The following is an 18,276-nucleotide window of genomic DNA, read 5'->3' on the forward strand; positions in this document are numbered from 1 at the left end:
ATGCCGGTAAGCCATGAGCCATGTGGCAAGGTATAGATTAATGGAAATGGATTAATTTAAATTGTAAGAACAGTTAGCAAGAAGCCTGCCACGGCCATACAGTTTGTAACCAATATAAGTCTTTTTGTTTATTTGGTTGGGTCTGAGTGGCTGTGGGACTAGCAGGTGAGAGAGATTTGTCCTGACTGTGGGCCAGTCAGGAAAACTCAAGCAACACCCGTGTACTTTAGTTTAACTATTTGTGTATAGGTGTTAATATAGTAAATAAATTTGGGTAGATGTGACAGAATACATGCCCCATAAACTGTGTTTGCCCACATGATAAAAATACTTTGTGTTCCTGGTGGTCCGTGGAAAGAAGGAAAATCTAACCAAGGTGGAATTTTCAATGAGGAAAACTTAACAGCAAACTTTAAGATAAACTATGGGCATGATGTTTGGTGTTTTCCTTGCTTACTGGGTAAAGGTTTCAGAGACCAAGCTAATTTATCTTGAGTTTCTCTCTCTCTCTCTCTCTCTCTCTCTCTCTCTCTCTCTCTCTCTCTCTCTCTCTCTATCTCTCTCTATCTCTATCTCTATCTCTATCTCTGTGTGTGTGTGTGTGTCTGTGTGTTTGTGTCTGTGTGTTTATGGGGTGCTTTCTTCATACATTATGTCCATGACAAGGCCAAGAATCAGGATAAGGAGATGATGCTTCTACATTGGAATCCACATTAGAAAATGCATGGTATATCAGCATATTAAGTTTCAGTGCTGTTACCTAAGTAGATGGCAGATTACTTTATGGTTCAATACAGAAATCAAGGAATGGATAGTATCCTTGAGCACTTGATGCTGGGAGTCACTTTGGATCAAATGTCGCTACCGCTTCCCTGTAGTACAATTTGTACTGGTATTTTCAGGATTTTTACATGAGTTTCCATGTAAGTTCACCCAGTTTACCTGTAAGACTTTATAAACTCAGAGTTGTTGGAACACAGTCTGTTAAAGATGAAAAGTGGTATTCCTCTACTGTACTTAGAAAATATTGAAACTTCCAAGCCATTTTCTATGTATACTACCTAACAGAACTGTCAGCTTAGCTCATCTATGTGCCTTGAGCATCATGAGATCTGGTGACAAGTGGAGAAATGGTTTGGATGACAGACAAGGTTTTGTTTGTTGTTTTACTCTTTTTTTGGGAGGGCCCACCACCCAGCTCCCAAATAAATCACACATGGAAGCTTATTCTTAATTATGAATGTCTGGCCTTAGCTTGGCTTAGTTTCTAGCCAGCTTTTCTTAACTTTAAATTATCCTATCTACCTTTTGCCTCTGGGCTTTTCCTGTTCTCTAACTTCTTGTAAACTTTACTCTTACTCTGTGGCTTGCTGTATAGGTGGGTGGCTGGCCCCTGGATCTTAGATTACCCAATCCCAGTTTTCTCCTGCTATATATACTCTCTGCCTGCCAGCCACACCTATCATTTCTCCTGCCTTGCTATTGGCCAGTTCTTTATTAGACTAACAGGTGTTTTACACAGGCACAGTAAAAAAGCTTCACAGAGTTAAACAAATGCAATATAAACAAAAGTAACACAGCTTAAAACAGTATTCTACTACAAGAAGGTGCCCAGTAGAGGAGGGAATCATTTTTAGACTTAAAGACAGGCAAACTGATGAAGGAAAGGAGGAAGCTAGTGTGGCTAAAGGTCATAATTAGTATGTCAATCTTGCTGAAGTTATAGTCATGGAACAAAGTTAGGGAAAATGTTAGAGATATTTGTTTAATGTAAAATTTTAAATGAAGAATCATAGCTTGTGAGAAGATGGTGGCCACAAATTTGAAGGGAGACTAGCATGTGACTTATAAAGTTAGGCTCTAGAGGCTTGTCCTGATTGCATTATTATATGATATAACTAGTTGTCTGTGTTCAGTCTTCAGCCTTCACACTGAAGTTTTGGTTAGTGAACTAGTTGTTGCTCCAGAAATAAGCATTACTGAGTCTATACAGCCTATCAAACTGGAGAGTTTGTTTTTTCCTAGCAGCTATATTACCCTGATGCTGAATCTGTGAGATGGTTTTGGAGCCTAGTTTTTGGTTTCTTCCTCAAGGGTGGAAGTTTCCTGTTTCACACCACCTTGAAACTATTACCACTCCTGATATTAATGGCCACAGCAAATATTGAAGAAACTCAGGGTAAATGCAGAAAATTATTTAGAAATGAAATTTAAAGATACATAATTGAAAAGCAAGATTGAATGAGAAGAAAGGTGATTTGTTTGAACTAGAGGCCTCAAAATTATCTCTAGCTTCTTATGCTTCAACTCATAAAACTTGGAATGTTCCTCCAATAATGAAAGTTAACTATATAAAGAATCATCATCTGGCCATGGGCCATGTTGATGTGAGTGGCCTATGCAGCACCTGAGGCCATGTTGATGTCTGTGGTCCATGCTGCCATGTTTGGGTCCATGGTCCTTTTGCAGCCAGGGGCCATGTTGATATCTGTGACCTGTGCTACCACCAAAGACCATGTGGATTCCATGGTCTGTGCTGCCGCCTGAAGCCATGTTGATGTGAGTGGCTAGCACAGCCATCTGAGGCCATGTTGGTGTCCTTGGCCTGTGCTGCCACTGGGGGGCTATGGTGGTGTTTGTGTTGGGGCAGAGGGAGGTGCTGATGTTCATGGTCTCTGCTGGGCCATGTGGGATCTATGCAGTTTAAAACACATTGAAGATTAGATTCCATCTCTCCCCAGTTGGAATGGTTATCGTTAAGAATACTCATAATACTGACAAATAGATCATTCCCACGTTGATCTACAATTGGATCCAGTTGTGTGGAATATTCCTTTACACTGTGTGAATATATATCACTGTGAATGGTTTAATAAAGAAGCTGACTGGACAATAGCTGTACAGGATAAGGTTGGAAGGAAAGCCAAACAGAGAATGCTGGGAAGAAAAAGGGCAGAGTCAGAGGAGTTATGAGAGACACAGATAGAAGCAAGATGAACATGTCCTGTTGAAAGAAGGTGCAGCCATGTGGCAGAGGGTAGATAAGAAATATGGGTTAATTTAAAATGTAAGAGTTAGCTAGCAACAAGCCTGAGCTATTGGCTGAGCATTTACAATTAATTTTAAGTCTGTGTTGGTTATTTGGGAACTGGCGGGTATGAAAGAAAAGTCTGCCTACACAGTTGTGATTTTCTATGAAGGTCTCCATTTGCTGTGAGAAGTTTCTTTCCTTTCATCCTGTTCTACAAACTGAACACATTTATTGGTTGTTCAATGCAGAATGTCAGCCTTCAAACCATATACACACCAACACCAAAAAGGGACTCAGCAGTTTGTATTTCAATATATTTATGTAAATGCATAAATAGATTCATACATACATAGATACATGCATGCATACATATATGTATGTAACAATAATGATCAAAAAAGAAGCTATCAGGGGCTGGAGAGATGGCTCAGAGGTTAAGAGCACTGACTGCTCTTCCAGAGGTCCTGAGTTCAATTCCCAGCAACCACATGGTGGCTCACAATCATCTGTAGTGGAATCTGATGCCCTCTTCTGGCCTGCAGGCATACATGCAGGCAGAACACTCATATACATAATATATATAAATAAATAAAAGCTTTAAAAAAAAGAAGCTATCAACTTGAGACAGGGAAGAAATAAAAGGGATACTAGAGAGTGTACTAGGGAGAGGCAGGAGGGAAGATACAGAAGAGGAAAAGCAATATAATTATATTTCAGTTAAAGACTTCTAGACCTAACCCTAATCCCTAACCCTAACCCTAACCCTAACCCTAACCCCCTATCCCTAACCCTAGCCCTAAGGCTCACTAGTATGACCTTTCCTAAGGAGTTCACAGAGAAAGTGGCTCTCTGAAGTTTTGTTTTTGTTTTTTTTTTAACCTACTTTCTGACAAGAAAATCCAGTAAGAGAGGTTGTTATTCCCAGCTGAGAAATAGGTGTACAACAGTGACCATTGCCTCTAGAGCTGGCTACTTTGCAAATCACTAGCAGAGGAAGACACTAGCCATTGTGCCAGGAAGCCAAATGGTGACTCACTGGAGAGTGGATTGGCCCTCTTGCTCATCCCCCTGTGAATTTTCAGGCAGTGGGAAAATGCAGCAGCAAAACAAGCTGGATGCAGAGCTGACATGACTCACAGGGTCTTTCCGGAGGGTGAGAACATCCCACTGAAAGCCCCTGGACAAGAATGAAAATGTATACCTCTGTCATCATAGATGCTCAGCCACAGGGGAGACAGTAACACTGACAGGCTTAGTTACAGGTTTTAAAACTAAGAATTTCCTTCCAGATGAGTAACATCTTCATTTCCCCAAATCTGGAAAATTTTTGTTAAGAAATATACTTAAGTGTTGTTAGGAGAAACAGACCATTTATTCAAACTATAAAGTATGTGAGATGAGACCTTAAAGCTCTCCTGAGGAAGGGACAACATGGGGCATTGATGCTATAATCAGCTGTTTACCAAGAAGGTTCTGTGGTTTGGAACTTGTATAAACAAAAGACAGATAGACAAGAAAGCCCAAATACAAACTAACGCAAGACGTCTCACTGATGGATGGAGCCACAAAAAACTCTTTTGAAGGGCTCTAGAAGGCCTGAGCATAGCAAACATGGCTCTGGCAGGTTTTGCCCTTCACCTTTCCCTTGCCCCCTTGTCAAAAACTTAAATTACATTCCTAAATTTGGCCACTTCTTCCTCCTGAGGCTGACCACCAAGGCCTAGATACCAAAGTATTAAAAGCCCCCCTTTTGCTACCCTAATTAAGATGCCCAGTCAAAATTAACCAACTCATCTGTGGTGGTTTAAAAGAAAATGACCCTCATAGGCTCATAGGGAGTGACACCGTTAGGAAATGTGACCTTGTTGGAGTGGGTATGGCTTTGTTGGAGGAAGAGAGGACTGGAGGACAAGCTTTGAGGTCTCAGATGCTCAAGCCATGCCCAGTGTAGCAGTCTCTTCCTGCTGCCTGCAAATTTAGATGAAATTTCAGCTTCTTCTCCAGCACCATGTCTGCCTGTATACTATGCTTCTCACCATGACAATAATGGACTAAACCTCTGAAACTGTAAGGCAGACCCAAATAAATGTTTTTCTTTATAAGCACTGCTTTGATTATCGTGTCTCTTCACAGCAATAGAAGGGTGTCTCTTCACACCCTAGCTAAACCTCATCCTAACACAGGGTTTCTGCCTTTCTCTTATAAACTGTCATTTGCCTGTGGGCCACATCTGTCTCCTCCCTATCCAGAGGCAGTCCTTTGTCCCTCCAGGGCAAATATCCCTTCTACTTCATCTTCTATCTCCTATCTTTGTCTCTTATTCCCTGCCCTTTGTTCCTCTGGAGCAAATAAATCTCCTTTGTGCAGAGAAATTGGTCTTGGTGTGTTCTCTGTGTTGATTTGGGTCCTTTCACCTTTTCCATCCCCAAAGACAAAAGACAACCAGCTGAGAAGGTTAGTCTTATCAGTCTGACAGAATTACCTAGGAGATGTGCCTCTGGGCAGTATGTGGAATCGACTCCAATAAGGACTGACTGGTGGGAGACCCATCTTGAATATGGGTGGTACAAATTCATGGGCTGGACTTCTAGATAAAAGGGAGAAAGTGAGGTGAGTATCAGTATCCATCACTCTGTGTTTCCTAACTGTAGCTACAATGTAGCCATCTGTCTTACATTCCTGGCCATACCTTCCCCTCCACCACGGACAATACCCTTAAAGGATGAGCTTTCCTTCCATACATTGTTTTTGTCATATCTATGAGAAAAGCATCTATACCTCAGCATAAAAGTATCTATATCCCAGCTTTTTTTTGTTATGTTTTGTTTTGTTTTTTTGAGACAGGGTTTCTCTGTGTAGTTTTGGTGCCTGTCCTGGATCTCACTCTGTAGACCAGGCTGGCCTCACAGAGATCCACCTGGCTCTGCCTCCGGAGTGCTGGGATTAAAGGCATGCGCCACCACTGCCCAGCTATGCCCCAGCTTATAGTGTGACCTGTTGAACTTGCCAACTAGTAACAAGATTTCTGCCCTCTGCAGGAATCTCTACAAAGTGTTTGAATAGAATGGAAGAGGGGGCATTCTAAGGAAGAGCTGCCAAACAAGGGCAGTAGTTGTATTATTTAAACAGTGTTCCTTCAAAATTCACACCCACTCAGGATCTAAGGCTACAATTTTCATATTTGGAAAGAATTTTAGCAGATGTGACTAAGGCAAGGAAGTAGATGAAGTTGATCTGGATTGGAGATAAGACACAGGAAAGGACACACAGAGGAGCAGAGCATGTTGCTTAGCCTGGAGCCAAGGAACACCAGCAGCAATTGGGGAGAAACAGGAGAGAATACTGTGGGCCCACCAAGCACAAACAGGGGGATCACTTATGTATGAACAAGATCTGTCTGTCCATAGAAGGGGACACCAGTAATGGCACAAATATTTCAAGGGTCTTGCTTAAGATAGGCATGATGGTGTATGCCTGTAATCCCAGCACACTAGGAAGCTAGGAGGTTGAGGCAGAGTAGCTGAGTTCCAGGCTGGCCTGAGCTACATAGAGAGACACTATTTCAAAAAATATATAAATAAAAATCTGCTAGATGTTGAGAAAAATGAGATGAGAAACCACCTGCTGGCCACACTGGGATGGGCATAAACACCACTCAGGCCTCTGCATCCCCACCCTGACTTCCAGGCCCCATCCTCCTCCAGCCTCACTTCCAGATTGGGAGTCAGGACCTAAGTAGCCAGCCAGGCCTGCTTTGAGGGACCAGCACCAGTGCTGTAATCATGTAACCATGGTGACCTTCAGTCTTCTCAGCCAAGGAAGGGGCCAAGTTTGTGGCCCAGGGGCCTTCCAGAGTAGAAACCTAGCAACACAAGATGTGAATTGATTTGAGTTCTCCCCATTTTTGTTAATGTTATAAAATGGAAATAAAATCATTCATAAGGATCCAATTTATCCTCCTGAGAATGCAATGTACTTCCTAGAACAGAATGGAGAAGGGGAAGAAAGGAAAGATGAAAGGAAAAACAAGATTAAAGAGTAGAGAATGAGGGGAAGATGTTTGGAGGTCAGGCTATCTTCTTGTACATCCATTCCACCCCACTTCAGAGCTCTAACTGTGAGTCTAGCTATGGGTCTTTTGTCTGCAGATGCTTCTTTGCCCTCTTGCCTTAGGAATCTTAAAAATGACACCCCTTGCCAGCCAGACACTCCAGCAACTCAAGGAAGGAGAACAGAGGCCTTTCTCACTGGCCTGCTTGACATCATCTAGCATTCATCACACAGAATGGTCCAAGTACTGGGGACCTGATTTGACTACCTGCCGCAGGAACATTTGAGGTTGTGCTCTTGGCACAATGGCATGCTTGCTAATGAGCAGTTGGGCAGAGAAGTTCTACTCCACTGTGCTGAGTGGCGTTTCACCTGCTCCTCCTGTCCCCATTCAAGTTCTTTGTCTAAATTCACCTTTTTCTTTTCCTCTGACTCATTCCATCTCCAGATCAGGAAGCCATTCTCATAGGACAGCTGGGCAGCAACAGTCCACATGGAGCACTCAAGCACAGAGGTCCCCAGAGGGAAACAAGAATATGTCCAGAGTGGAAAGGGAGCTTTGGGGGAGGGGACAGCAGCAGACAGTCACAGTTGTGATACTTCAAAATGTCCAAAGGCCAACATCCACATGAGGACCCCCAAAGGAAGCCAAGTGTGGAAGAGAGCAGGATAGCATGCCCCCCCCCAGCTGAGATGGGCTGAGGCCTTCCCAGATTCTTTGCCCATAGATGCATCACTGGGCAAGTCTTTGGGGCCAGAAACACAAAGAAAGTGGGAGAAGCAAGGAACTGAAAATTCTGAGTTGATGGATGGTAAGAGTGATGAAACAGTGGGGTGTGGTGACACTTGCCTTTGATACCTGTGCTTAGGAGCAGAAGCAGAAGGCTTATCTATGAGTTTGAGACCATCCAGGGTTACATAGTGAGATCCTGTCACAAAGTAGTGTCAGAAATAGGAGACCATGGTCAATGGACAGGGGTACAGAAGTGACTAACAGAATAACAGAGCCTGCAATATTAAGAAGAAAATTCTAGCTGCTGCCTAAAGCACAGAGCTGGCTACACTTTCATGTGCCCTGTTTTTTTTTTTTTTCTCTTACATAATAATCCATTCTTTCTCCTGGGTACCTGTCATAATCCAAGCAAAATGCTGGATCCTTTTGTGTGTGGCTTTCCTTCATGTGATCCTTAAAACTACACCCAGTGTCAAGAGGAAAATGTGCCAATACCTAAGGCCAGGATACTTGCTTCAAACTTTTACCTGCCTCCACAAGGCCCTCTTTATTGTATAAACTATGTCAATCAACAGCAAGATGGCACCTGAGATGTCACAGTTAAGGTGAAATTCCCACATGCAGGATGCTGTGGCTGCTTGCCACAGTGGTCCCAGAGCACTGTCAGTCCCCACAGTCCCATCTCAGAGCTTTCTGTCAGTGACCTGAGTAAGGTAACACTGTGGTGACCCCAAAGCTGGTGACCTCTAGAGTAATGGCTTCTGGGTGAGATCTTCAGCTGTTACTTCTGAGGTCCTCTAGGACATAGCTGTATATCTTCATTGTTGTAAGTAAAATATCTTACAAAATGGAACTTAAAGAAAGACAAGTTTTCTTTGTCTCACAGTTCAGGGGCATGTTGTCCACAGTCACAGTGTGGAAAGTGTGAGGTGGCTGTCACATGGCGTCTACAGTCAGGAAGCAGAGAAAGAGAAGCATGCTGGTACTCAGCTCTCTTTTCCCCCTTTTCCCTTTTTATTTAGTACAAAACCCCAGCCCATGAGATGGTGCCATACACATTCAAGGCAGATCTTCCCCCTCAATTAAACCTCTTTGGAAATGTCCTTACTGACATCCAGAGGTGTTTCTCACAACGCACTAGGTGATTTTTAATCCAGTCGGCTCTTCCCCAGCCCAGCAGCCTGACTGTGCCCTCAGCACTTCACCTTCCTCTCATTCAGGTGGAGACAAGTGTTCTAGAATATCCTTTATTTATCATCACTGTCAGGCAATGGGATTTCCTGCAATGCACCATGGGAAAATGCACTGTGGGGCCCATGCTAAGAACAGTGTGTGGGGGCTGCACATGCACATGTGGAAGTAAAAGGTGGACATTGGGTATCTTCCTCAATTGCTCCCCACCTTAGTTTTTGAAAACAGAGTATTTCACTGAACCTGGAATTCACCTATTTGGTTAGACTGGCTGGCCATGGAGCTTCAGAGATTCACCTTTCACCACCCCACACCATACCAGCACTGGGGTTACAAGTGTGTGCCACCATACCCAGATTTTTTTTGGGGGGGTTTGCTGGAAATCTTAACTGTTGTCCTCCTGGTTGTATAGCAAGCACTCTTTTGAGTCATTCCCCAGCTCTAGAACAGTTTCTAAATGTTTTCACAAAGAATCTAGATATTTACTGTTAGACAAGAAGCACAAAAAATCATGAAAGGTTTTTTTCAAATTTCTCTTTTTAAACGCATGTACATATCATAGCACAGAACCCTTTTGGTCCTCTTTTAGTCTTGCCTTTATCCTGGATTCACTCTTCTCCTTAGATCTTATAGTTTCCTATCCACATACTTATCAATGATGGCTAAGCTGGTCTTTACTTAGCTTCTTATTAAAGAAAAATTAAAATAAAAATTACCTCATATCCATACTCATGTTGTCACCACCAGACTAGAGAGAGGTCAGTTCCATGCCAACCTGTAATGACTGTGCAGAAATGTTCCCAGCACCAAGGACAAGCACAACAGCACAAGGCTAGCAAGCCAGTCTTGGATACAGTCAGAGGAGGCAGGGTCCTATCTCTGTAGTGAAACTTCAGCATTACCTGGGAACCTGAGCTCTAGCTGCTAAGTCCAGATGAACAGTATGGTGGGGTCTCCTGATGAGCTTTGTTTCACTGATGATAGAAAGATAAAAGGGGTGTCAATTATGTGGAACTAAAAGGAAAGTAGGAAATGTTAGTGGTCTAGTTTCCTTTCTGTTGTGAAAAAACACTCTGAACAAAAGAAACTTAGGTGAGGAAAGGGTTTGTTCAGTTTACACTTCCTGTTCACACTCCATCATCGAGGAAAACCAAGGCAGGTCTCGAAGGCAGGCTTGCTTGCTTTGTTACATAGCATCACCTCTGATCAGGAACTTACTTCACAGCCAAAGAAGTTGACAGGACCACAGAGAATGTTCCTTGCCAGCTGGTGCTCAACCAGCTTGCTTTTACAGTTCATTGCCTAGGGATGATGCCACCCACAGTGGGCTGGGCCCTCCTACACCATTTAACAAGATAATCCCCACAGATATGCTCATAGGCAAAACTGACCTAGACAATTCTTCAGTCAAACATCCCCCCTCAGGTTCTAGGCTGTGGCTAGTTGACATTTAAAACTTACCAGCACAAGGAGAAAGGCAAAAGTTTTCAAGGGTGTTGCTCTCAAGGATAAATTAGGAGGTCAGATACAGGTTCCCAATGCAGGTTCCAATCACTTTCTCCTCCATCTGTCTCTGTCTCTAAATTTATATGTGTGGATGTTTTGCCTCCACATATATCTGAGTACCACATAAGTGCATCCGGTGCCCTGAGAAGCCAGAAGGTGTCGGATCCATTGGAACTAGAGCTACAGATGATTGTGAGCCACCATGTGAATGCTGAAAATCAAAATCAGGTCCTATGGAAGAGCACCCAGTTGTCTTAACTGTTGTGCCATCTTCCCAGGCCAACAGCATTTTTTTTTTTTTTTGGTTTTTTGAGACAGGGTTTCTCTGTGTAGTTTTTAGAGCCTGTCCCGGAACTCGCTCTGTAGACCAGACTGGCCTCGAACTCACAGAGATCAACAACAATTTTTAAAGACTTAAGACTATCTACTCTTGCTATGGCCTGAATCTTCTAAAATGGCCCTGGCTTCTTTGTTGTTAGCATTTAGAGACAGCAAAAGGAGAGCCAGATGAAGACATCTTCCCAAAGTGCTGCACCACTGGAGAGGCATGTGTATGCTTTGGAGAGTGTCCAAGCCCAGATGGCTGATTTCCTGTGTACCACAACTGTCCAGAGAAGAACCATCATCCCAGCCAGAGCAGAGTCATGAGCCCCAGAAAGTGAAGACCCATCCTTTACTCAATACCCTTGACTTCTCAGAGCCTTTGTTTTATCTTGGGTAAAATGACAAGGAATTAATTTTAAAAATAATAATGTCAAGGGCTTTCTGTGTAAGGTGGAAGACCTAAGTTCAGATTCCCAGCACCCACTAAAAGCTGGGTACAGCAGTGTTCACCTGTAACCCTATCACTGAAGTAGGTATAATAGGTGGGTCCCAGGGGCTCATTGGCCAGCCAGTCTAGCTGAATCTGGCAATTTGGTGGGCTCCAGGTACAGTGAAAGATCTTGTCTCTAATAATAATAAAATAGTAATGAAGATAATGATAATAGTGATAAAGCAATAGAGTAAGACACCTGATGTTGGTCTCTGGCTTCCACATGCATGAACAAGCAATAATACCCAGCTCATAAAAGTTCTTATCAGGAGCAAATGAAACCTCATCTGTGAAAGCCCTTGTTAAATATAAAGTGTTTTTGTTTTCATTATTGCTTAACGTTAGAAACCTCAAATAGGGGTATTAAAGTAGATACCGTGCTGGCAGCCCATTGCTGGAAGGTTAGGATTCCACAGGGACCCCCATCCCTCAGTGCCAGGAGGTACCCTGAAGTTTCCACCTTCACCTCTGCACAGCCTCAGACTGAAGCTCTAGCCCTTGTCCCACACAAGGTAGCCAGCACAGGATTATCACACTGGGGCTCTGAGTACTTAGGCTGGACTAAATTTAGAGCACATGATTGAGCTATCAGTCTTCCATGGCACATAGGGACCATGGCTGGTCCAATAAGCCTGCACCCATCAGGACCTATGACCAGAGAGATAACTCTCATTGCCTGCTGTAGAGCAGCTTAAGCTACTTCATATCTGGGCTGTGGTTACATCATAAGCCTGGAGCAATAGACACAGGTTGGCTGGTGATCCTCTCAGCCAACTTTGGTCCCTGTGTTGGATCACAGCAAGGCATCCACCTATTTGGCTCACCTTCACTCACTATCAATGAAAACTATCTGAGACCTAATACCTGTGGATCCCAGCTATAGGATCAAGAGTTCAGATGCCTATGGATACCTTCTTTTCACCAAGACAGCTCCCAGTGTTTGTCTGTCTTAAGATCTTACCTTGCAAGAGACCAGATCAGGTGTGATGGGGGAAGACAGTGGGCTCACAGCCTGGGCTGGGGCTGAAACCTACCTCAGAGCCTTCATGTGGGATCTAAAGCTGCACAAACTACAGCCCTGTAAGGTTTATCACACACCCTCCTCTTCTTCTACCACCACCACCTTCTTCTCCTCCACTTTTTCTGACTCAGAGATGGAAGGCACTATGTAGCTGTGTGTTCATTCTATAGACAAAATAGTTTAGACAAAAAATTTTAAATATAAGAACAAAACACTTTGCTCCAGGGTGTGGAGATTGTAGGTGAATTTTTCTGTCCCACCTGTCAGCTCCCAAATCAGAGACTTCTTATTAATTATGAAACCTCAGCCTGTATAGCTTAGACTTGTTATCAACTAGCTCTTATAACTTAAATTAGCCCATTTCTATTAATCTACATATTGCCACATGGCTCGTGGCTTCACATATCCTCCAGCATGTCTTGCTCTCTCTGTATCTCCTGGTGACCCTGGCTTTCTTCTTCCCAGAGTCCTCTATGTCTGTCCATCCCACCTATACCTCCTGCATGGCCATTTAGCTTTTTATTAAGTCAATAAGAAGACACCTTGGCAAAGACACATCTTCACAATGTACAAAAAGATTACTCCACAACAGGAGATAGATTAGTGATCAGTGATTAAAGTGCTTGGTTACACAAGTGTGAGGACTGGAGTTCAAGTCCCCAGAACCCATGTAAATGGGTGGCCTGTAATTTCAGCCTCAGGACACAGAGACAACAGATGCCCAGAGTAAGATGGCTAGTGAGATTTCTGACATTAACCTCAGGCCTCCACATGTACATGTGCACCCCCACATATCCACTTTGTATCCACATACATGCAAACATTCATAAACACACATAGCACACACACACACACACACACACACACACACACACACACACACACACACAGAGAAAAATTTATCAGAACACTTACTCCTAAAATAATGCCTTCATCCATTTTTCAGTTGAACAACCATAATCTAGCATATTCCATAAAGACTTTCACTTATGCCTAGGTGGTACTATTCCTCACCCTCAAAGGCCATAACACATGAGGCTGGAGGGACAGCTCAATGGTTAAAAGCACAGGGTACACTTGCAGAGTGTAGCTAGAGTTTTCCTGCCTGGCCCACAGTCAGGACAAATCTCTGACACCCGCCAGTCCCACAGCCACTCAGACCCAACCAAGTAAATACAGAGACTTATATTGGTTACAAACTGTATGGCCGTGGCAGGCTTCTTGCTAACTGTTCTTACAGCTTCAATTAATCCATTTCCATAAATCTATACCTTGCCACATGGCTCATGGCTTACCGGGATCTTCACATGTGGCTTGTCATGGTGGCGGCTGGCAGTGTCTCTCTGACTCAGCCTTCCACTTCCCAGAATTCTCTTCTCCGCTTGTCCCGCCTATCCTTCCTGCCTGGCTACTGGCCAATCAGTGTTTTATTTACTAACCAATCAGAGCAACACATTTGACATACAGAACATCCCACAGCAGCAGAGGACTCAGGTTCTGTTCCCAGCACCTAGTTGACAGCTTGCAACCATCTGTAACTCCAGTTCCAGGAAATCTGATGTCCTCTTATGGCTTCCACAGGCACTGCACACACATGGAACAGACAAGCATGCATACAGGTAAAATACCCATATACATAAAATAAAAATAAAGGTAAATGCTTTTTTAAAAACTAACAGCATAAGACAAAGAATGATTTCAGAGCAGTTTTCCTGGGGAGTAATCCCAGGAGCACAGTAAGGGAGGGGGAAGGCAGGCACTTGGGTCCTACTGAGATTTGTGGGACAGCAAGACTCACCTCAGCATTGCCTATAGCTGGAAGATGGTTCAGGCCTATGGTGGTTTGAATGAAAATGGCCTCTATAGGCACACAGGGAATGGCACTATTAGAAGGTATGGCCGTGTTGGAGTAGGTGTGGATTTGGATGAAATGTATCATTGGAGGTGGGTTTTGAGGTCTCAGATGCTCAAGTCAAGCCCAGTGTCTCACTCTCTTCCTGCTTCCTGCTGATCCAGGTGTAGAACTCTCAGCTACTTCTCCAGTACCATGTCTGCCTATATGCCACCATGTTTCCCATCATGACAATAATGGACTAAACCTCTGAACTGTAAGCCAGAGGTTTCCTTTATAAGAGTTGCTGTGATCATGATGTTTCTTCACAGCAATAGAAATCTTAACTAAGATAGTTTCTTAGGCTGTGACACTCTATTATCATAGTCAAAACAGACAGATGTGCTACCTAGAGGCACCATATGTTTGGCTCATGTCTCCTCCTACTGTTACCAAGGCCAGTGGCAGCAGCAGCAACATGCTCTGGCTTGTCTCCAACTCTGACATCTTCATCCATTGCTATAGCTCCTATTCTACCTCTCCTGATCCCACCCTGATCAGAACCCTGTGAAGACATTAATTGCCCACCTGGAAAACCCAAGGTCAGCTACCCATCTCAAAGTCTTCACCTAACACATCTGTGAAGTGCCTTACCCAGTAAGGATGCTGGTTCACAGGTCTGAAGAGGAGGTTGAGGACATCTGTGTTACCCAACTTTTCATTGCTGTGACAAAAATCCTGAAGATAAACAACCTAAGAGTATTCTTGTTTCATTTATGTTGCTGTGAGAAAATACTCTGACAAGTGTTTTGCAATCTCATGTTCCAGTCCATCACTATGATGCAGTAATCTCTCAATAGTGCTACCAGATGCAGACCAAGCCTTCAACATAGGAGCCTTTGGGGATATTTTACATCCGTATTATAACAGCATCCATATGTTTGCCATAGTCCTTAGGACTGAAAAGGGACCAGGATGATGTGGTCAATGCCTATAACACCTAACTCAGGAAGCTGAGACAGAAGGATTTCTGGAAAATTGAGGCCAGCTAAGCATATACAGCAAGGCCTTGTCTCAAAGCAAAAATGAAAGAATAAAAATGGATTTGTTCTTCATGCATGGTACACACAATAAAGCAGTGCTTGAATTAGCTCTAAGATTGAGGTCTTGGAGTCAGAGGGTCCAGGATTCCAAGTCAAATTAAGTCTTGAGAATCCAGCAGAGTTACCAGGGGATACTCAGACCAGTATAGGTACAAAGTTGACAGTCAAGTCTGGAACATAAAACTTGTGTTGAGCTGAGTCACATCCCTAACCAGCTGAGGTGCTATGGTGTTTCTTGAGTTCTGGTTTCTTATGGAAGAACTGTATTTGTTGATAAAGGCAAGGTACCTTTTCCTAGCTTAGAACCAGACTGATGGTGGCACTGTGATGTCTCTCCTGTCCCCTAAAAAAGGGTTGTGTGGAGCATTCAGTTCCATGGTGCATCCTATGGATTACTTCAGGAATACCCAGCTCCATGGGAGCATCCCATGAAGGGCTGTGAGGAGCACCCAATTCCATAAAGAATGTGGTGGAAAACTAGAGGGAGCAGTCAACTCCATGATACATCCTGTGGAGGGTGAGGAGCACCCAGCTCCCACTAAGCTACCAATGTTCCCAATCTTAAAACTGACCGATGCTTCTGGCTGGAAAATAGGGGAAAACAGACAGTGCTGTACAATAGTTGACATCTTTTTTTAAGCATTTACAATGGGCCACACTCACCACATGGTCAAACCATAGACTCATCTCACTGTCCCAGAGATTATGAGATGAGTCATCAAGCCTCTCCCTACTAGCCACCAACCCTGACTCACCCATGTGGTCAGTGCTCAATAACAGCTAAGGGGTAAGGCTAAATCTTAGGTGCCCTGCTCAACACCACACGGTGTTAGTGTTCCTGATGTGAATATCAGCTTTCATAACCATCAACTAAACCTGGAGGTGTGCATAACCTGGAGAATTTCCCATACCTATATGACCACTCAAAATATTGAGGCCCAGACCTTCCACTGCAGGGAAATGTGCATTCTTGCTTATACTGTCTTTACTTAAAACAAATCCCACTGAGATGTGTTTACAACTTCTTGTCTTCTTTCACATGAGCTTGACTGAGAATCCTCATGTTCTAGAATGACTTTCCATTGCTGTTATAAAATTCCATGAATGTCCTAGTTAGGGTTACTATTGTTGTGATGAAACACTATGGCCAAAAGCAAGTTGGGGGGAAAAGTGGGTTTGTTTCATTTCCACATCATAGTCCATCAATGAAGGAAGTCGGGGCAGGAACTCAAGTAGGGCAGAAACCTGGAGGCAGGAGCTGATGCAGAAGCCATGGAATAGTGCTGCTTACTAACTTGCTAGCCTGCTATCTTATAGAGCCCAGGAACTCCAGCTCAGGGATGGCACTCCCAATTAATCACGAATTAAGAAAATGTCCTCCAGGCTTGCCTACAGTCTGATATTATGAAGACATTTTATTGATTGAGGGTTCTTTTCAGATGACTTTAGCTGTATCAAGTTGATATAAAACTATCCAGCACAATTGACCTCTTGTCAACCTGACACACAAACAAATCACTGTAAAGCCACAACCTTTCCTTTCTTGTTCATCCCCCAAATCACACATTAATATTAGTTGTATTTAATTGTAATTAAACATTACAATGTAAATATTTTACAAACTTTAAAAGTCCCCCTTTTTTCAATATTCGGGTTTTTTTTTAATCTAAAGTCTCTTTTAGAATCAAAAGTCTCAATTGTGGGTTCCAACAAAATAAAAAAAATAAGTTAAATATGTTCTTATTTGAAGAGAGAAGAAACAGGGCATAGTCACAATCAGATCAAAGCAAAATCAAATAGTAGATATCACTCAACTTCTAATACCTGGGAATCACTTAGGATCGTCTGCATTCTTCAAAAGGGCCTGTGGCACTTCTCAGGCTCCACCCTCTGCAATACACAAAGCTTATCTTCTAGACATAAACAGGCTCCACTCTATGGCTGCTGCTATTCTTGGCAGTCATCCCATGATTCTGGCTTCTCCAAAATGCTGGTGTCTTCTGTGGCAACTGGATTGCACTTTCACCAGTAGCCTCACCAATAATGCTCTCTTTACGGTCCAAAGCCTCAACTTTTTTCCACAACCCTTTCAATCCTAGGGCTTCCACTGCTACTCAAGCTGTACCTTCACCAATGGCCTCTCACAATGCCTAGCCTCAGCTGCTCTCTATGACTCCTTCATGCCTTCAAAACCAGTATCACCTGTGATACTCATATACTAGGATAAGATACAACTTTGGCCGCTTCTGGAACACAGCTTCTGTATGCTGACACTAAGAAGACACTTCCCAGAAGACTTCACCTCAATGATGCTGGTATCTTTTTAGTCATAGCTGATTCTTCAGCCTCAGCTGACCAGCATTTATTGTCTCAGCAAGGCAAAGATTTTACTTTAATGTTTCTAGTCTCTTGTTAATCACAGCTGATCCTTTGGCTCCAGCTGACCAGACACCACAGATTCTTCACACAAAAGGCCCAGTAGAATATTTGCTTTCCTCTGAAACTTCACAAGCCAAGCCTCCATCATCTGCACTGCTCCCAACATTCTTATCTTCCAAGCTCCTACAGAACAGCTCACTAAGATCTCAATATTCAATGGTTTTTCTAGTCCAAAGTTCCAAAGTCCTTTCACAATCCTCCCCAAAATGGCATGGTCAGGTATGTCACAGACCACAGGATAGCGGTCTCCCCCACTATCCTGTTATCAACTTTTATCCTAATTAGTGTTACTACTGCTGTGATGAAAACACCATGATCAAAAGTAACTTGGGAAGAAAAGAGTTTATTTCACTTACACTTCCAGGTAACAATCCATCATTGAGGGAAGTCATTTCCACATCATAGTCCATCAGTGAAGGAAGTCAGAACAGGAACTCAAACAGGGCAGAAACCTGGAGGCAGGAGCTGACACAGAGGCCATGGAATGTGGTGATATATTGTGTACCCTAATAAATCTTGCCTGGGGATCAGAAGACAGAGCCAGCCACTAAATTAGA

Source organism: Peromyscus eremicus, chromosome 12, assembly GCF_949786415.1.
Source record: "Peromyscus eremicus chromosome 12, PerEre_H2_v1, whole genome shotgun sequence".
Lineage (NCBI taxonomy): Eukaryota > Metazoa > Chordata > Mammalia > Rodentia > Cricetidae > Peromyscus > Peromyscus eremicus.